Genomic DNA, 20259 nt, shown 5'->3' on the forward strand with positions numbered 1-20259 from the left:
AACTCAGAGACGAGGAAGGGACCGGAGTCGGACCAAATATATCATCTGGCGCTGTGTCCAGCGTGAGGGTGAGCCAGCGCAAATCAGGACCACAAATGCCTACAACCCCGCAGTGCGCAGGAGCCTTCGAAGCTGGATGAAACCAGAACGGGGCCCTACGATGGCGGTGACCAGCCACAGTTGATAGCAAAGTGAGCCCTGGACAGGCGCTGCATTTGACAAACTCAGAGACGAGGAAGGGACCGGAGTCGGACCAAATATATCATCTGGCGCTGTGTCCAGCGTGAGGGTGAGCCAGCGCAAATCAGGACCACAAATGCCTACAACCCCGCAGTGCGCAGGAGCCTTCGAAGCTGGATGAAACCAGAACGGGGCCCTACGATGGCGGTGACCAGCCACAGTTGATAGCAAAGTGAGCCCTGGACAGGCGCTGCATTTGACAAACTCAGAGACGAGGAAGGGACCGGAGTCGGACCAAAAGTATGCGCCGGCCCTGCCCCCCGCCCCGCGCAGAGCCATCGGACACGTTGAGGCTGAAGGGGACTGGCGCAGAGCCCTTGGGCCCAGGGGCAAAGCGCAGCCATCATCCTTCAAGCCGCGCCTCCTGCTGCGCGGGGGTGAGTGACAATGGGCCCGGACTGTGTTCCCACCGGACGCGTTGAGGCTGAAGGGGACTGGCTCAGAGCACCTGGCACAGGGGCTAAGCACAGCCATCATCCTTCAAGCCGCGCGTCCTTCAGTGCGGGGGTGAGTGACGGTCCCATCTCCGGAGACAAGGGGCCAGGCGCGGGGGAAGCCAGTCAGACTGACGCCCCGCGCCTGGTGGGACCTCTGTCTCGGCCTCGCTTCCAACGTGTCCGGCGTGAGGTTAGCCGGAGCAAACCACAGCCGCAAAATGTAAACAAAACCGCAGTGCGCAGGAGCCTTCGAAGCTGGATAAAACCAGAATGGGGCCCTACGATGGCGGGTCATGTGTGCCCGTCGACCAAGCTCCTTGTCTGGTATACATAGAACCATGATTTGTACCATTTTCATGGTTGATTCATGCTCACGCGAGTTCGAGACCGGCTGGGTGCACTTTTATCCATGAGGCACTGCACTGCCTCCGGCAGCCGAGTTCGGGGCCCGGTGAGGGCTCCAGGCTCCAGGGGCTCCGACCCGGAGCCTCCGACCCGCAGAAGGTGCTCCCTGGCCGGGCAAAGTCTGGCCGTGTGCGGGGTGGATGGCCCTGGGTCTGGGCGAAGCTAAGATCACGGAGCGGGTCACCTCCGCGTACAGCCCGTGGTCAGCGTGACACTGTGCTCTGCCCCGAGCAATCAGAGCAAACAGCAAGCTTCTGGAAGTGCCCGCGAGTCTGGTAAAATCAAGCCGAAAATAGACCCTCTCATGCCCGGTCTGAGCGGCGCTTAGAGCGCGGAGGAGCGCGGAGCGCGGGGCTCCATTCAGAGGCTCCGTGATCCACCTTACAACCAGCTCTCACCTCCACGTACAGCCCGTGGTCAGCGTGACACTGTGCTCTGCCCCGAGCAATCAGAGCAAACAGCAAGCTTCTGGAAGTGCCCGCGAGTCTGGTAAAATCAAGCCGAAAATAGACCCTCTCATGCCCGGTCTGAGCGGCGCTTAGAGCGCGGAGGAGCGCGGAGCGCGGGGCTCCATTCAGAGGCTCCGTGATCCGACGCTCACCTCCGCACCTCCGAACCATGACTTGAGATTACGGCTGTGAAGGAGCCTTGGAAGCTGGATAAAACCAGAACGGGGCCCATCGATCGCGGTTCTCGTGTGTCCGTCAAACGAGCTCCTCCCCCGGTAGCCGCACAACCAGGAAATGTACCTGTTTCGATTGCGAAAAACGTCATTCTCAAAAACCGCCCGCCCGTCCCTCCCAGCATTACCATTTTGCACATCCCGCGTGAGAGCAGCGTAGGAATTTCTCGGGAGCAGCGTGATTTAGCCCGGGACTCTTGAGCTGAACGCTTATTTCCACGAGCCCAAAAAATGACTAAGTCCAACGGTATATAGTGTACTATTGCCGAAAAACGACAGAGTCGCTCGGGTATAGTGTACTATTGCCGAAAAATGACAGAGTCTTTTCAGGTATAGTGTACTATTTCGGTTTTTACTCTAAGTCCCTCAGGGGCATATGGTGCTATACTATGATGGTCAGATCACCTCCAGGCCCCAGGGGAGTGCTTTTCTGGGGGCAAACAGTGCACTGATGATGGGGGATTATTTCATTTTGCTCATTTTGGTGTTTTTTCACATTTTAACCCATTTTCACCCCTTTTGCTCACAACTTCATACTACGGCCCGGAAAAACGACAGAGTCCCTCGGGTATAGTGTACTATTGCCGAAAAACGACAGAGTCTTTTCAGGCATAGTGTACTATTTCGGTTTTTACTCTAAGTCCCTCAGGGGCATATGGTGCTATACTCTGATGGTCAGATCACCTCCAGGCCCCAGGGGAGTGCTTTTCTGGGGGCAAACAGTGCACTGATGATGGGGGATTATTTCATTTTGCTCATTTTGGTGTTTTTTCACATTTTAACCCATTTTCACCCCTTTTGCTCACAACTTCATACTACGGCCCGGAAAAACGACAGAGTCCCTCGGGTATAGTGTACTATTGCCGAAAAACGACAGAGTCCCTCGGGTATAGTGTACTATTGCCGAAAAACGACAGAGTCCCTCGGGTATAGTGTACTATTGCCGAAAAACGACAGAGTCCCTCGGGTATAGTGTACTATTGCCGAAAAACGACAGAGTCCCTCGGGTATAGTGTACTATTGCCGAAAAACGACAGAGTCCCTCGGGTATAGTGTACTATTGCCGAAAAACGACAGAGTCCCTCGGGTATAGTGTACTATTGGCTGGAAGCTCGTTTTTTTTTCTAAGTCCAGCAGGGGTATATGGTACTATATTCTGGTGGTCAGATCACCTCCAGGCACCAGGGGAGTGCTTTTCTGGGGGCAAACTGTGCACTGATGATGGGGGATTATTTCATTTTGCTCATTTTGGTGTTTTTTCACATTTTAACCCATTTTCACCCCTTTTGCTCACATCTTCAAACTCGGGCCCTGATTACAAGTTCTGACCAAATGATGACAAACACGGTATTTATTATGTATTTTTTTCATTTTTTTCATTTTTCCAACTTATACATCCATCATTGGTGCCAGGCAGGTTGTGGAGAAAGCAGTGAAGAAAGGAGAGAGCCATCACAGAAAAGATGTCCATCCAGGGTCAAGGTACCCTGCACTTTTACATATCCAAATGACAGCATTTAAAGTTTTTTAGCGTATGGTATCTCTCGTTGCATGGAACCGCACAGAGGCCAACGCCACACAGACGGCACCTGTACTTTGTTTGCCGCCTGCCTTTGGTACGAGAGCGGTCAGAGCACACGGCGCAGTCTGGACGTCCCTCTGCTTGACAAAGCCAATGACGCTCTGTGAGTCTCTGTGGCATTTCACCCTCCGGTCTTGAGCGCCTTTCTTGTTTTTTGGAGTGATCAGCCAGTAATGCATCAATAATGTTCTGAATGTAAACCTTTAAAGGTTTGTGTGGGCCTGGAGTGGATTTGGTGTATATGATGTGTGAGTTGACAATACTTATGCTTATAATGGCATTGAATATGCGATGATACCATTTCCGGGACCTGTGTGGAAAGAGGTATGTCTTCATCCTCTGGTCAGCAGTGTCCACTCCACCCATGTAGGCGTTGTACTGGTCGACACATACAGGTCTTTTGATGTCACGGAAGCCAGTGTCATCTGTCTTGGATCGGATCCTCCTCTGAACACAATCATTTCCATGGACTGTGGACAACATGGTGAGACGTTTAGTATCGTGCCAAGCACAAGCCAGGAGTTTTCCCTTTCTGCAAAAAACTGGGTCATCTCCTTTTTTCAGCTGTAAGACACTTTTACCAAGGCATTTTGGCATCCCCAACCTGGTAATCCTTACCGTCCCACACAGTCCAGTTTCCAAATCTGCTAATTCATTTGCAATTACAGGCGAGGTATAGTAACTGTCCATGTAAATCTCGTGTCCTTTGCCCGTAAAGGGAGAAACCAACTCACGGACAACTGCGTGTGTTGCACTGATGTTGCTTGCATTATTTTTGTACTGTCCAGTGTGCATTGACCAGCGCAAAACATACCCTGAACAGCTTTCACTCAGGGCATACACTCTATAGCCATATTTGTCAGGTTTATTCGGAGAGTAACATTTTAGTGAAGATCTCCCCTTGAAAGCTATTGTCATTTCATCTAAAGAAAGCTCCTTGATTGGACTGTAAACTGCTGCAAATTTGGGAATAATCAAATCTATTATTGGGCGGACTTTGAACAGTTTATCGTGCCCGGGCTCGCCTGTTCTCACATAATCATTATTGTTGACAAAATGAAAGAACGAAAGAATGATTTCAAATCTGTTTCTTGACATTACATTTCCAAATCCAGGCGTTTGTGTAAGCCAAAATGTTCCCCAGTAATCCTCGATTTCAGGTTTCTCAACAAGGCCCATGGAGAGATGCAAAGCGAAGAAAGCTTTCATTTCGGTGACTGATACATCATACCACTCAAGAAATCTTGAATGTGGCTTCAGAATCATAGGTGCCATACACTGATGTGCATATCTATTTGTCTCATCAGTAATGAAAGTCCAAAACTGATCGGTCAGAAAGAGTGACAGAATATCAAATGGATTAGCATCCGTCAGATCCATCTCTCCTGTGTAGCCAACTGGGTCTTCAAAAGGTTTGATCCATGCCTCAAATACCTCGACCTCTCTCAGCATGTCCCAGCTCTCATCCACCGGGCAAGTTTTACTGCAGCCACTGGTTCCACTGGTTCCTCACCTCCGTCTGTCCTTTGCACCTGTCCGTTGTTTCGAAGTCCCTTCATCTCCACTTGGAAATCCATCGTCACTCTCGGGGAGATAATACCCTTCAGAGTCAGAATCTGCTGTAAATTGCATGCCACGTGAACTTCCTCCAGCCATTTTTTTCCTTACCGGATCTGCCCTGGATCATACCTGGCTAATAAAGGGAAGTTGCACCGAACCGACCAATGACTGAAGTGATTCATTTTCTACTATTATTTCATTAATTTCCTTGTACGGTAAAGTTGCATTTCTGCGACTTTGGCGCTTAAAGGGTTAACTAAACAGGCCCTTTGACCAAGGAAGCCCCAGCGCCGTAATGATTTCCTGGTTTCCATACATAATTACATACAGTGGTTACTTCTGGGATTGTATCTCTTGCTTGCTCTGGCAAGGTGAGCAGTCGTCCCTGGGTGGGCTCAAACCACCAACCTTTCGCCTATCAGCAGAACGCGCTAGCCGATTGCGCCACAGAGGCGAGAATCTTAACATACCCATGAAAGGGTTACCCCTCTAATTGCAATTAGAAATGAAGAAAAACTCTGGATTCAGAGCGCTAACCGCTATACCGTTGAACCACACCTTTCTACAGGATGTCCTGTTTTGAAAATAAGTATGACATTTGATCATTGGGCTATATCAAAGAGAGCAGCATTGAAGTAGGCAAACTTCTGCTTCATGGTTTCATTGTGTGGTGGTCATCACATCTGCCCTACACGCAGAAGGTCTTGGGTACAACATTCAGCAAAACCAAACATGTTACCAAACATGTTCATGCTAACAATGTTCCAACGAAAGCATGCTGTTTATGTTTTATAGATCCTTTCCAGGCCATTTATGTCCTGATCTCGCAAAATATCCAATACACCCAGCATTCCTATTCATTGTATTTTTGAGCAAAGACTAACATTCAGGTACACATGCCGAAACCCGGGATTGAACCAGGAATAACGTAGCGAGAAAATGAACTAGTTCTGTGTGTCCTTTTTTCTTTTCTTTTGATTAAACATAAAACAATACAGGACACGACCAGGGAGCAAAAATCGTAATTAAAAGAACTTAATAGTTACATAAAACATAACATAACATAAAATAAAATAAAAACAAAATCACATTTAAATGAAAATAAGGGTCCTACTTGGTCCAAGTCAATCAAATTAGTGCTTATCCAAATTAAGCCTGGATGTCACTGTTTTCCATTCATCCAATGTCTAATGTCTGTTACTATGTCAGTCAAGTCTTTGATCGTTGGCGTGGTTGGTGTCGAGCATTTCTTTGTGATGGCCTTTTTCTCTACAGCCAAAAGTATGTTCCAAGGGTATCCATTTATTGTGTCCATGGCAGGAGTGTTGAGGCCCAAGTACATAGTTTTAAATTTGAGTGGGATGGCAAAGTCAAAAACAGTCTGCAGTGCCCTGTGAATTTCAGTCCATTATTTTTGAGCAACAGCACAGCCCCAACACACCTGATAGTGGTTTGCCTGCTGGGTTCTCCAGCAGTTAGCATTTCCTTGTGAATAATGGGCACTTTGACATGGTGTGGTGAAAAAAACATATTTTTCCCCTTCAGGCATGTGATTTTGTGGTCTTCCTCAGGGCTGTTCCTACATTTCCACACTCTTGGTCAGACAAAACCAGGTTAACTTCTCGTTCCCATTGGTTTAGAATATACTTAGCAGAACGTTGTCCAGATTACCAATGCATTGAGATCATTTAGAAATGATTCCCCTCGCAAGTTCTGATTGATTGGTTTCAACAAAGATTACTGTCAGAGGATTATAGTGGTCATTTCTTTGTTTCATTTCTTGCTTATAATAAGTCCTATAAAAGTCCTGTCTCTCCAAGTCAAAGGATTCCTTCAACACATCAATGCTTTTCATTTGATTTTCTTTTGCAATGCAGTGAAACGTTTAAGCCTTTTGTAATCCAGGCGTTGAATCATAAGCTTGGTCATAAGAAAACCAGCTCCAGATTTTAACAGCTTTGTTTAGTTTGTATGCTTTGGTTGGCTCCTTTCAGGGGGTAAGCACAGATTTTACCCAAAGATTCTTCTTGTTTCTGCACTTTTTCAAAAGAGTAGCGCTGCTCTCGGGGCACTCAAGGTTCCACCGAGATTTGAACTCGGATCGCTGGATTCAGAGTCCAGAGTGCTAACCATTACACCATGGAACCGCAGACTCCTCCTTGGAATGATAACGGTCATCCAAATCTACAAGTCTTTACGTCAATCATCCCTTGCCAAAAAAATGAGAAACAAGGAGTGAAAACAGTGCAAATAATCTTGATGTGCAGCAATACTTTTCCCTCTCTTAATGCAAAGTGTAGCAGCAGTAAACTTGAGGGAGAAAGGTATGGGTTTGAGGGCTCTTCTTGTGGGCTTTTCTGTCCTTGTAAATATTTTTCATAGACAAAAGAGTAGGCATTTCCTGTTTACTAAACAGGCCCTTTCACCAAGGAAGCCGCAGCGCCATAACGATTTCCTGGTTTCCTTACATAACTACATACAGTGGTTACTTCTGGGATTGTATTTCTTGCTTGCTCTGGCAAGGTGCGCAGTCGTCCCTGGGTGGGCTCGAACCACCATCCTTTCGGTTAACAGCCGAACGAGCTAGCCGATTGCGCCACAGAGACTAGAATCTAGGCATATCCATAAAAGACTTGTGCCTCTAATTGCAATTAGAAATGAAGAAAAACTCTGGATTCAGAGCGCTAACGGCTATACCGTTGAACCACACCTTTCTACAGGATGTCCTGTTTTGAAAATAAGTATGACATTTGATCATTGGGCTATATCAAAGAGAGCAGCATTGAAGTAGGCAAACTTCTGCTTCATGGTTTCATTGTGTGGTGGTCATCACATCTGCCCTACACGCAGAAGGTCTTGGGTACAACATTCAGCGAAACCAAACATGTTCCCAAACATGTTCATGCTAACAATGTTCCAACGAAAGCTTGCTGTTTATGTTTTATAGATCCTTTCCAGGCCATTTATGTCCTGATCTCGCAAAATATCCAATAGACCCAGCATTCCTATTCATTGTATTTTTGAGCAAAGACTAACATTCAGGTACACATGCCGAAACCCGGGATTGAACCAGGAATAACGTAGCGAGAAAATGAACTAGTTCTGTGTGTCCTTTTTTCTTTTCTTTTGATTAAACATAAAACAATACAGGACACGACCAGGGAGCAAAAATCGTAATTAAAAGAACTTAATAGTTACATAAAACATAACATAACATAAAATAAAATAAAAACAAAATCACATTTAAATGAAAATAAGGGTCCTACTTGGTCCAAGTCAATCAAATTAGTGCTTATCGAAGTTAAGCCTGAATGTCACTGTTTTCCATTCATCCAATGTCTAATGTCTGTTACTATGTCAGTCAAGTCTTTGATCGTTGGCGTGGTTGGTGTCGAGCATTTCTTTGTGATGGCCTTTTTCTCTACAGCCAAAAGTATGTTCCAAGGGTATCCATTTATTGTGTCCATGGCAGGAGTGTTGAGGCCCAAGTACATAGTTTTAAATTTGAGTGGGATGGAAAAGTCAAAAACAGTCTGCAGTGCCCTGTAAATTTCAGTCCATTATTTTTGAGCAACAGCACAGCCCCAAAACACCTGATAGTGGTTTGCCTGCTGGGTTCTCCAGCAGTTAGCATTTCCTTGTGAATAATGGGCACTTTGACATGGTGTGGTGAAAAAAACATATTTTTCCCCTTCAGGCATGTGATTTTGTGGTCTTCCTCAGGGCTGTTCCTACATTTCCACACTCTTGGTCAGACAAAACCAGGTTAACTTCTCGTTCCCATTGGTTTAGAATATACTTAGCAGAACGTTGTCCAGATTACCAATGCATTGAGATCATTTAGAAATGATTCCCCTCGCAAGTTCTGATTGATTGGTTTCAACAAAGATTACTGTCAGAGGATTATAGTGGTCATTTCTTTGTTTCATTTCTTGCTTATAATAAGTCCTATAAAAGTCCTGTCTCTCCAAGTCAAAGGATTCCTTCAACACATCAATGCTTTTCATTTGATTTCCTTTTGCAATGCGGTGAAACGTTTACGCCTTTTGTAATCCAGGCGTTGAATCATAAGCTTGGTCATAAGAAAACCAGCTCCAGATTTTAACAGCTTTGTTTAGTTTGTATGCTTTGGTTGGCTCCTTTCAGGGGGTAAGCACAGATTTTACCCAAAGATTCTTCTTGTTTCTGCACTTTTTCAAAAGAGTAGCGCTGCTCTCGGGGAACTCAAGGTTCCACCGAGATTTAAACTCGGATCGCTGGATTCAGAGTCCAGAGTGCTAACCATTACACCATGGAACCGCAGACTCCTCCTTGGAAGGATAACGGTCATCCAAAGCGACAAGTCTTTACGTTAATCATCCCTTGCCAAAAAAATGAGAAACAAGGAGTGAAAACAGTGCAATTAATCTTGATGTGCAGCAATACTTTTCCCTCTCTTAATGCAAAGTGTAGCAGCAGTAAACTTGAGGGAGAAAGGTATGGGTTTGAGGGCTCTTCTTGTGGGCTTTTCTGTCCTTGTAAATATTTTTCATAGACAAAAGAGTAGGCATTTCCTGTTTACTAAAAAGGCCCTTTGACCAAGGAAGCCGCAGCGCCATAACGATTTCCTGGTTTCCTTACATAATTACATACAGTGGTTACTTCTGGGATTGTATTTCTTGCTTGCTCTGGCAAGGTGAGCAATCGTCCCTGGGTGGGCTCGAACCACCAACCTTTCGGTTTACAGCCGAACGCGCTAGCCGATTGCGCCACAGAGACGAGAATCCAGGTTTATCCATAAAAGACTTGTGGCTCTAATTGCAATAAGAAATGAAGAAAAACTCTGGATTCAGAGCGCTAACGGCTATACCGTTGAACCACACCTTTCTACCGGATGTCCTGTTTTGAAAATAAGTATGACATTTGATCATTGGGCTATATCAAAGAGAGCAGCATTGAAGTAGGCAAACTTCTGCTTCATGGTTTCATTGTGTGGTGGTCATCACATCTGCCCTACACGCAGAAGGTCTTGGGTACAACATTCAGCAAAACCAAACATGTTACCAAACATGTTCATGCTAACAATGTTCCAACGAAAGCTTGCTGTTTATGTTTTATAGATCCTTTCCAGGCCATTTATGTCCTGATCTCGCAAAATATCCAATAGACCCAGCATTCCTATTCATTGTATTTTTGAGCAAAGACTAACATTCAGGTACACATGCCGAACCCAGGATTGAACCAGGAATAACGTAGCGAGAAAATGAACTAGTTCTGTGTGTCCTTTTTTCTTTTCTTTTGATTAAACATAAAACAATACAGGACACGACCAGGGAGCAAAAATCGTAATTAAAGAACTTAATAGTTACATAAAACATAACATAACATAAAATAAAAACAAAATCACATTTAAATGAAAATAAGGGTCCTACTTGGTCCAAGTCAATCAAATTAGTGCTTATCCAAGTTAAGCCTGAATGTCACTGTTTTCCATTCATCCAATGTCTAATGTCTGTTACTATGTCAGTCAAGTCTTTGATCGTTGGCGTGGTTGGTGTCGAGCATTTCTTTGTGATGGCCTTTTTCTCTACAGCCAAAAGTATGTTCCAAGGGTATCCATTTATTGTGTCCATGGCAGGAGTGTTGAGGCCCAAGTACATAGTTTTAAATTTGAGTGGGATGGAAAAGTCAAAAACAGTCTGCAGTGCCCTGTGAATTTCAGTCCATTAGTTTTTAGCAACAGCACAGCCCCAACACACCTGATAGTGGTTTGCCTGCTGGGTTCTCCAGCAGTTAGCATTTCCTTGTGAATAATGGGCACTTTGACATGGTGTGGTGAAAAAAACATATTTTTCCCCTTCAGGCATGTGATTTTGTGGTCTTCCTCAGGGCTGTTCCTACATTTCCACACTCTTGGTCAGACAAAACCAGGTTAACTTCTCGTTCCCATTGGTTTAGAATATACTTAGCAGAACGTTGTCCAGATTACCAATGCATTGAGATCATTTAGAAATGATTCCCCTCGCAAGTTCTGATTGATTGCTTTCAACAAAGATTACTGTCAGAGGATTATAGTGGTCGTTTCTTTGTTTCATTTCTTGCTTATAATAAGTCCTATAAAAGTCCTGTCTCTCCAAGTCAAAGGATTCCTTCAACACATCAATGCTTTTCATTTGATTTTCTTTTGCAATGCGGTGAAACGTTTACGCCTTTTGTAATCCAGGCGTTGAATCATAAGCTTGGTCATAAGAAAACCAGCTCCAGATTTTAACAGCTTTGTTTAGTTTGTATGCTTTGGTTGGCTCCTTTCAGGGGGTAATCACAGATTTTACCCAAAGATTCTTCTTGTTTCTGCACTTTTTCAAAAGAGTAGCGCTGCTCTCTGGGCACTCAAGGTTCCACTGAGATTTGAACTCGGATCGCTGGATTCAAAGTCCAGAGTGCTAACCATTACACCATGGAACCGCAGACTCCTCCTTGGAAGGATAACGGTCATCCAAAGCTACAAGTCTTACATCAATCATCCCTTGCCAAAAAAATGAGAAACAAGGAGTGAAAACAGTGCAAATAATCTTGATGTGCAGCAATACTTTTCCCTCTCTTGATGCAAAGTGTAGCAGCAGTAAACTTGAGGGAGAAAGGTATGGGTTTGAGGGCTCTTCTTGTGGGCTTTTCTGTCCTTGTAAATATTTTTCATAGACAAAAGAGTAGGCATTTCCTGTTTACTAAAAAGGCCCTTTGACCAAGAAAGCCGCAGCGCCATAACGCTTTCCTGGTGTCCTTACATAATTACATACAGTGGTTACTTCTGGGATTGTATTTCTTGCTTGCTCCGGCAAGGTGAGCAGTCGTCCCTGGGTGGGCTCCAACCACCAACCTTTCGGTTTACAGCCGAACGCGCTAGCCGATTGCGCCACAGAGACGAGAATCCAGGTTTATCCATAAAAGACTTGTGGCTCTAATTGCAATAAGAAATGAAGAAAAACTCTGGATTCAGAGCGCTAACGGCTATACCGTTGAACCACACCTTTCTACCGGATGTCCTGTTTTGAAAATAAGTATGACATTTGATCATTGGGCTATATCAAAGAGAGCAGCATTGAAGTAGGCAAACTTCTGCTTCATGGTTTCATTGTGTGGTGGTCATCACATCTGCCCTACACGCAGAAGGTCTTGGGTACAACATTCAGCGAAACCAAACATGTTACCAAACATGTTCATGCTAACAATGTTCCAACGAAAGCTTGCTGTTTATGTTTTATAGATCCTTTCCAGGCCATTTATGTCCTGATCTCGCAAAATATCCAATAGACCCAGCATTCCTATTCATTGTATTTTTGAGCAAAGACTAACATTCAGGTACACATGCCGAAACCCGGGATTGAACCAGGAATAACGTAGCGAGAAAATGAACTAGTTCTGTGTGTCCTTCTTTCTTTTCTTTTGATTAAACATAAAACAATACAGGACACGACCAGGAAGCAAAAATCGTAATTAAAAGAACTTAATAGTTACATAAAACATAACATAACATAAAATAAAATAAAAACAAAATCACATTTAAATGAAAATAAGGGTCCTACTTGGTCCAAGTCAATCAAATTAGTGCTTATCCAAGTTAAGCCTGAATGTCACTGTTTTCCATTCATCCAATGTCTAATGTCTGTTACTATGTCAGTCAAGTCTTTGATCGTTGGCGTGGTTGGTGTCGAGCATTTCTTTGTGATGGCCTTTTTCTCTACAGCCAAAAGTATGTTCCAAGGGTATCCATTTATTGTGTCCATGGCAGGAGTGTTGAGGCCCAAGTACATAGTTTTAAATTTGAGTGGGATGGAAAAGTCAAAAACAGTCTGCAGTGCCCTGTGAATTTCAGTCCATTAGTTTTTAGCAACAGCACAGCCCCAACACACCTGATAGTGGTTTGCCTGCTGGGTTCTCCAGCAGTTAGCATTTCCTTGTGAATAATGGGCACTTTGACATGGTGTGGTGAAAAAAACATATTTTTCCCCTTCAGGCATGTGATTTTGTGGTCTTCCTCAGGGCTGTTCCTACATTTCCACACTCTTGGTCAGACAAAACCAGGTTAACTTCTCGTTCCCATTGGTTTAGAATATACTTAGCAGAACGTTGTCCAGATTACCAATGCATTGAGATCATTTAGAAATGATTCCCCTTGCAAGTTCTGATTGATTGGTTTCAACAAAGATTACTGTCAGAGGATTATAGTGGTCGTTTCTTTGTTTCATTTCTTGCTTATAATAAGTCCTATAAAAGTCCTGTCTCTCCAAGTCAAAGGATTCCTTCAACACATCAATGCTTTTCATTTGATTTTCTTTTGCAATGCGGTGAAACGTTTACGCCTTTTGTAATCCAGGCGTTGAATCATAAGTTTGGTCATAAGAAAACCAGCTCCAGATTTTAACAGCTTTGTTTAGTTTGTATGCTTTGGTTGGCTCCTTTCAGGGGGTAAGCACAGATTTTACCCAAAGATTCTTCTTGTTTCTGCACTTTTTCAAAAGAGTAGCGCTGCTCTCGGGGTACTCAAGGTTCCACCGAGATTTGAACTCAGATCGCTGGATTCAGAGTCCAGAGTGCTAACCATTACACCATGGAACCGCAGACTCCTCCTTGGAAGGATAACGGTCATCCAAAGCTACAAGTCTTACATCAATCATCCCTTGCCAAAAAAATGAGAAACAAGGAGTGAAAACAGTGCAAATAATCTTGATGTGCAGCAATACTTTTCCCTCTCTTGATGCAAAGTGTAGCAGCAGTAAACTTGAGGGAGAAAGGTATGGGTTTGAGGGCTCTTCTTGTGGGCTTTTCTGTCCTTGTAAATATTTTTCATAGACAAAAGAGTAGGCATTTCCTGTTTAATAAACAGGCCCTTTGACCAAGGAAGCCGCAGCGCCATAACGATTTCCTGGTTTCCTTACATAATTACATACAGTGGTTACTTCTGGGATTGTATTTCTTGCTTGCTCTGGCAAGGTGAGCAGTCGTCCCTGGGTGGGCTTGAACCACCAACCTTTCGGTTAACAGCCGAACGCGCTAGCCGATTGCGCCACAGAGACGAGAATCTAGGCATATCCATAAAAGACTTGTGCATCTAATTGAAATAAGAAATGAAGAAAAACTCTGGATTCAGAGCGCTAACGGCTATACCGTTGAACCACACCTTTCTACAGGATGTCCTGTTTTGAAAATAAGTATGACATTTGATCATTGGGCTATATCAAAGAGAGCAGCATTGAAGTAGGCAAACTTCTGCTTCATGGTTTCATTGTGTGGTGGTCATCACATCTGCCCTACACGCAGAAGGTCTTGGGTACAACATTCAGCGAAACCAAACATGTTACCAAACATGTTCATGCTAACAATGTTCCAACGAAAGCTTGCTGTTTATGTTTTATAGATCCTTTCCAGGCCATTTATGTCCTGATCTCGCAAAATATCCAATAGACCCAGCATTCCTATTCATTGTATTTTTGAGCAAAGACTAACATTCATGTACACCTGCCGAAACCCAGGATTGAACCAGGAATAACGTAGCGAGAAAATGAACTAGTTCTGTGTTTCCTTTTTTCTTTTCTTTTGATTAAACATAAAACAATACAGGACACGACCAGGGAGCAAAAATCGTAATTAAAATAACTTAATAGTTACATAAAACATAACATAACATAAAATAAAATAAAAACAAAATCACATTTAAATGAAAATAAGGGTCCTACTTGGTCCAAGTCAATCAAATTAGTGCTTATCCAAATTAAGCCTGAATGTCACTGTTTTCCATTCATCCAATGTCTAATGTCTGTTACTATGTCAGTCAAGTCTTTGATCTTTGGCGTGGTTGGTGTCGAGCATTTCTTTGTGATGGCCTTTTTCTCTACAGCCAAAAGTATGTTCCAAGGGTATCCATTTATTGTGTCCATGGCAGGAGTGTTGAGGCCCAAGTACATAGTTTTAAATTTGAGTGGGATGGAAAAGTCAAAAACAGTCTGCAGTGCCCTGTGAATTTCAGTCCATTATTTTTGAGCAACAGCACAGCCCCAAAACACCTGATAGTGGTTTGCCTGCTGGGTTCTCCAGCAGTTAGCATTTCCTTGTGAATAATGGGCACTTTGACATGGTGTGGTGAAAAAAACATATTTTTCCCCTTCAGGCATGTGATTTTGTGGTCTTCCTCAGGGCTGTTCCTACATTTCCACACTCTTGGTCAGACAAAACCAGGTTCACTTCTCGTTCCCATTGGTTTAGAATATACTTAGCAGAACGTTGTCCAGATTACCAATGCATTGAGATCATTTAGAAATGATTCCCCTCGCAAGTTCTGATTGATTGGTTTCAACAAAGATTACTGTCAGAGGATTATAGTGGTCGTTTCTTTGTTTCATTTCTTGCTTATAATAAGTCCTATAAAAGTCCTGTCTCTCCAAGTCAAAGGATTCCTTCAACACATCAATGCTTTTCATTTGATTTTCTTTTGCAATGCAGTGAAACGTTTAAGCCTTTTGTAATCCAGGCGTTGAATCATAAGCTTGGTCATAAGAAAACCAGCTCCAGATTTTAACAGCTTTGTTTAGTTTGTATGCTTTGGTTGGCTCCTTTCAGGGGGTAAGCACAGATTTTACCCAAAGATTCTTCTTGTTTCTGCACTTTTTCAAAAGAGTAGCGCTGCTCTCGGGGCACTCAAGGTTCCACCGAGATTTAAACTCGGATCGCTGGATTCAGAGTCCAGAGTGCTAACCATTACACCATGGAACCGGAGGCTCCTCCTTGGAGTCTTTACATCAATCATCCCTTGCCTAAAAAATGAGAAACAAGGAGTGCAAACAGTGCAAATAATCTTGATGTGCAGCAATACTTTTCCCTCTCTTAATGCAAAGTGTAGCAGCAGTAAACTTGAGGGAGAAAGGTATGGGTTTGAGGGCTCTTCTTGTGGGCTTTTCTGTCCTTGTAAATATTTTTCATAGACAAAAGAGTAGGCATTTCCTGTTTACTAAACAGGCCCTTTGACCAAGGAAGCCGCAGCGCCATAACGATTTCCTGATTTCCTTATATAATTACATACAGTGATTACTTCTGGGATTGTATTTCTTGCTTGCTCTGGCAAGGTGAGCAGTCATCCCTGGGTGGGCTCGAACCACGAACCTTTCGGTTAACAGCCGTACGCGCTAGCCGATTGCGCCACAGAGACGAGAATCTAGGTGTATCCATAAAAGACTTGTGCCTCTAATTGCAATAAGAAATGAAGAAAAACTCTGGATTCAGAGCGCTAACCGCTATACCGTTGAACCACACCTTTCTACAGGATATCCTGTTTTGAAAATAAGTATGACATTTGATCATTGGGCTATATCAAAGAGAGCAGCATTGAAGTAGGCAAACTTCTGCTTCATGGTTTCATTGTGTGGTGGTCATCACATCTGCCCTACACGCAGAAGGTCTTGGGTACAACATTCAGCAAAACCAAACATGTTACCAAACATGTTCATGCTAACAATGTTCCAACGAAAGCATGCTGTTTATGTTTTATAGATCCTTTCCAGGCCATTTATGTCCTGATCTCGCAAAATATCCAATAGACCCAGCATTCCTATTCATTGTATTTTTGAGCAAAGACTAACATTCAGGTACACCTGCCGAAACCCGGGATTGAACCAGGGACCTTTAGATATTCAGTCTAACGCTCTCCCAACTGAGCTATTTCGGCTACTTTATCGAATAAATTAGGCAAGGGAGGGAAACGTGTGGCATAACGTAGCGAGAAAATGAACTATTTCTGTGTGTCCTTTTTTCTTTTCTTTCGATTAAACACTCTACACTCTTGGTCAGACAAAACCAGGTTCACTTCTCGTTCCCATTGGTTTATCTTCTTTACCATGAAATCAACTCTTACCCTCTCAAAGCCTTCCCATATGGTCTAGCGGTTAGGATTCCTGGCTCTCATCCAGGGGCCAGCCGTGGATAGTGGGCATAGAGCGCCAGCCAATCAGAATGAGCCTGTGTGCCATGTGCCACTGTGATGAAGGCCAACCAATCAGAATGCAGAGATTCGTGTTCGTTCACAAATTCATCTCAAGAAACCAGAGTTCAATTCCTGCTGTGCCCAGAAGAAGAGGAACGTTTCAAAGGATCAAAACTTTAAATGTACAAAGTTTATGAGTTCAAACATTAAATGTATAAAGTTTATGAGTTGGTGTGTCAGTTTGCACTTGTTAAAAGGTCAGATCATGAGAAGGACTCACATGCAGCTGCTGGTACTGATTTGCAATTTTAATAAAATCACAAATTGATCACAAATAGTGATTTCTGCTTCACCTTAAGAGATTTACCCACGTCACACCTTCTGCATAAATAAACTTGGAGTGGGTCAGAAAACTCCAGGTGTTTAGTCCGCAGGGGTCAGAGGTCACACTATCACATCTCTAACACTGCAGCACTGAACTGTACTATTGTGTTCAGTTTATGTTCTGCAGAGAAATAAAACATTGACTCATATTGTTAATGATATGATATCTCAATCATTTAAATAATATTGTTGTATTGTTAGATTGGAAAGAAAACACAAAAAAACATGTACTTTTAAGAATATTTATTGACAGGGAAAATACCAGAAATATTAAGTTTAATTTATTTACACTTCAGACAGCATTCATTACTTGACAGTAGTATTTACATTAAATATACAGATATATAGAGTCCAGGGAAGTATGTGTGGATGTGAGGACTGTGCAGGGCCTGCTTCAGCACCAGTTTGCAGAACCTGCACGTTCTCCCTGGGGCAGAACCTTCACGTTCTCCCTGGGGCAGAACCTGCACGTTCTCCCTGGGGCAGGTGACTCCTCTCTCTTCCTCTTCTGTTGCTTCCTTTCCTCCTCTCTCTGTCTTGTGGCCTCCAGCTCCCTCTGGAAGAACTCTGTGTCCACAATGTCCTTAAAGGTGGTGTTTCTTCAGGGCTGCTGCTCAGGGCGTCCTGAGAAAGAGACGGTGATGGTCAGAGCTGTAGGAGACGAGGTGATGGTCGTGGTGACGACAGTTGTCGTGGTGACGACAGGCAGAGTTGTGGTGCTGCCAGAGTGTCTGTGTTTGCTCCAGCTTTTTCGGGCTGATGTTGAGTGAAGATGATGCATTTAATAATTTGATGTGATGATGATGTAATGACAAATATGTAGTTTTGTGGTCGGGTGTAGCGCGCTGTTGGCTGATTGGCTCAGGGGCAGTGGAGGGGGAGGCGGCCTGTTGTGACGACTGCGGCTGAAGCTTCACTGGAGGAGGAACTACAGAACAAAACAGATGAATGTTTTAGTGATAAGCAACACGTGTGCACATGAAATACAACACATGACACACATTTAGAACCACTGCACTGGCTGTGAAACTACAGTCAGCATGAAGTATTCATCTGTTCACTCTGTGATGGTTTGACTGAGACAGACACAGACACACATGGAGCATGAAGCATTCATCTGTTCACTCTGTGATGGTTTGACTGAGACAGACACAGACACACATGGAGCTCACTCACTTTGGGTTGTCTCTTCTCCAGGAGCATCAGATGCAGAATGTGTGGGACGAGCTGCATCTGAAACAACCAAAACACCACAATATAGGTTTATGTTTGTTTAGATTATTCTATTAAAATGTCAGACCTGGAGCTGAAGTACTTCCAGACTCGGGCAGAACAAACCTCAGCTCCTGTGGAAGTGGCACTGGAGGCTTAAGGGGCAGCACATCTGCAGCAGCTGAAGAGAGGAAAGAAATATATGATACGTTTGATCAACTTTGATCTTACAGTGAATAAGCAACAAGTAAAAGCTCTTACATCCTGTGGTTCCTCCAGAACAGTTGCTGTAAGAGAAGAAGAAGAATAATGAGTCATATTTAGCTGTTAGTAACAACGCACACTTACATTTGACCTGTTGTTTATATCATAAGTAAGTTTATATTGCTGTTTTATTTAGCAATGTTAGTGTGAATGAGCAGAAGAAGCTCTCACTCATTCATATTGAACACCAGATAATATGACTTACTCTCATCACAGATGCATGAATTCAGAGCAGGACCTGAACAGGGTCAGGAACAACTGAACTCATGCACAGGACAGAACGTGTCCCAAAGTGTCTTTCATGGCAGGACATCTGTGTGTGAACTTCTGTAAACCTGAGGATGATGGAGCTCAGCAGCGACTGGACACGGCTGGAATAAAAGACAAACCTTTTTAACACATGATAAATCCAAAATGGAGCTTAAGCGTTACAGACACATTACACACATCCACGTGTTGTTTGGACGGAGATGCTGAGCATTGTCCTCTCCAGCGCGTCCTCTTCAGCCACTACTAAAGGAAAAGACATGAAATGAAACAGAAGTGACTGCTCCTCTACACGGTGTGACTCTGTGTGACTCCACACAAACCAAAAACACACGATTTATGTAGTTATACTCACCCAAGGGCTCACGAGGAGAGCTGGTGGGGACACGAGTGGGTGGAAAAGAGGACAGGGCAGAGGAGGACAGGAGAGAGGAGGACAGGACAGAGGAGGACAGGGCAGAGGAGGACAGGAGAGAGGAGGACAGGACAGAGGAGGACAGGGCAGAGGAGGACAGGACAGAGGAGTACGGGGCAGAGGAGGACGGGGCAGAGGACAGGACAGAGGAGGATGGGGCAGAGGAGGACAGGAGGAATTGTTGAGTCATTCATATGGATTTTGGCTCTTGTTTATAGTCTGTTGCTAGGTAACAGTTGTGTAATGTCCTCCACATTAACATGAAGTGAAGGCATTTCCCCATTGTGGGACAAAGTCTCTCTTACTTGTGATGAATTGTTGAAGCTACAACTACTTTTATGCACAATAAGAGACAACACAACACACAGATCACGTAATATTGCACCTTATATAAAACTGCACAACTGCAAACCTTTAAATGTAATAAAGTTTAACTTCACAGGGCTGAATATCACACAAAACTGACAGAAAAGTCGCGTTTAGTTGTTCAACAGAGACATGGAAGTAGCAGTGACTTTATGTGACTAAAAACACAGTTTCAAAAGTGCAAAACACAAGACGAACTTTACCTGAAAACGTCTTCAAATGCCCGTTATAAATGCCACAAAATACGAGTGTTCTGGGGCAGTAAAATGTCCATAAGAAGGTGAAAACAGGAGCAGATCTAGTGCTAAACTTGTCCAGGTCGCACTGAATGAATGACGTCACTCTGCATTCAAACATGGCGCGCTCTCGCCACAGCGCCGCCGCTGGCCAAAAGTATATTACATCCGTAGTGGTTTAACACTACCATAGGAAATGAATGGGATTCTGTTTAGGGCTGTTTAGCTAAAGAATCCAGGTGGCCCGGGTTCAACTCCC

General features: G+C 43.8%; 9 non-coding genes across 9 annotated transcripts; all 9 read right to left on the reverse strand.

The window, feature by feature from the left end:
- Positions 1 to 6981: 6981 nt before the first annotated feature.
- trnaq-cug (transfer RNA glutamine (anticodon CUG)) lies at positions 6982 to 7053 on the reverse strand. Its single transcript has one exon. It is a non-coding gene; the product is annotated as a tRNA-Gln (tRNA).
- Positions 7054 to 9133: 2080 nt separating this feature from the next.
- On the reverse strand, positions 9134 to 9205 carry trnaq-cug (transfer RNA glutamine (anticodon CUG)). The gene has a single exon. It is a non-coding gene; the product is annotated as a tRNA-Gln (tRNA).
- A 385-nt stretch (positions 9206 to 9590) lies between these two features.
- On the reverse strand, positions 9591 to 9664 carry trnay-gua (transfer RNA tyrosine (anticodon GUA)). Its single transcript has one exon. It is a non-coding gene; the product is annotated as a tRNA-Tyr (tRNA).
- Positions 9665 to 11278: 1614 nt separating this feature from the next.
- On the reverse strand, positions 11279 to 11350 carry trnaq-uug (transfer RNA glutamine (anticodon UUG)). Its single transcript has one exon. It is a non-coding gene; the product is annotated as a tRNA-Gln (tRNA).
- A 384-nt stretch (positions 11351 to 11734) lies between these two features.
- trnay-gua (transfer RNA tyrosine (anticodon GUA)) lies at positions 11735 to 11808 on the reverse strand. The gene has a single exon. It is a non-coding gene; the product is annotated as a tRNA-Tyr (tRNA).
- Positions 11809 to 13429: 1621 nt separating this feature from the next.
- trnaq-cug (transfer RNA glutamine (anticodon CUG)) lies at positions 13430 to 13501 on the reverse strand. The gene has a single exon. It is a non-coding gene; the product is annotated as a tRNA-Gln (tRNA).
- A 384-nt stretch (positions 13502 to 13885) lies between these two features.
- Positions 13886 to 13959, reverse strand: trnan-guu (transfer RNA asparagine (anticodon GUU)). Its single transcript has one exon. It is a non-coding gene; the product is annotated as a tRNA-Asn (tRNA).
- Positions 13960 to 15580: 1621 nt separating this feature from the next.
- Positions 15581 to 15652, reverse strand: trnaq-cug (transfer RNA glutamine (anticodon CUG)). The gene has a single exon. It is a non-coding gene; the product is annotated as a tRNA-Gln (tRNA).
- Positions 15653 to 16528: 876 nt separating this feature from the next.
- Positions 16529 to 16601, reverse strand: trnaf-gaa (transfer RNA phenylalanine (anticodon GAA)). The gene has a single exon. It is a non-coding gene; the product is annotated as a tRNA-Phe (tRNA).
- Between the last annotated feature and the right edge of the window lie 3658 nt (positions 16602 to 20259).

Source organism: Eucyclogobius newberryi, unplaced genomic scaffold (genome assembly GCF_026437365.1).
Source record: "Eucyclogobius newberryi isolate DKJ021-1_F unplaced genomic scaffold, fEucNew1.0.hap1 SCAF_55, whole genome shotgun sequence".
NCBI classification, from domain to species: domain Eukaryota; kingdom Metazoa; phylum Chordata; class Actinopteri; order Gobiiformes; family Gobiidae; genus Eucyclogobius; species Eucyclogobius newberryi.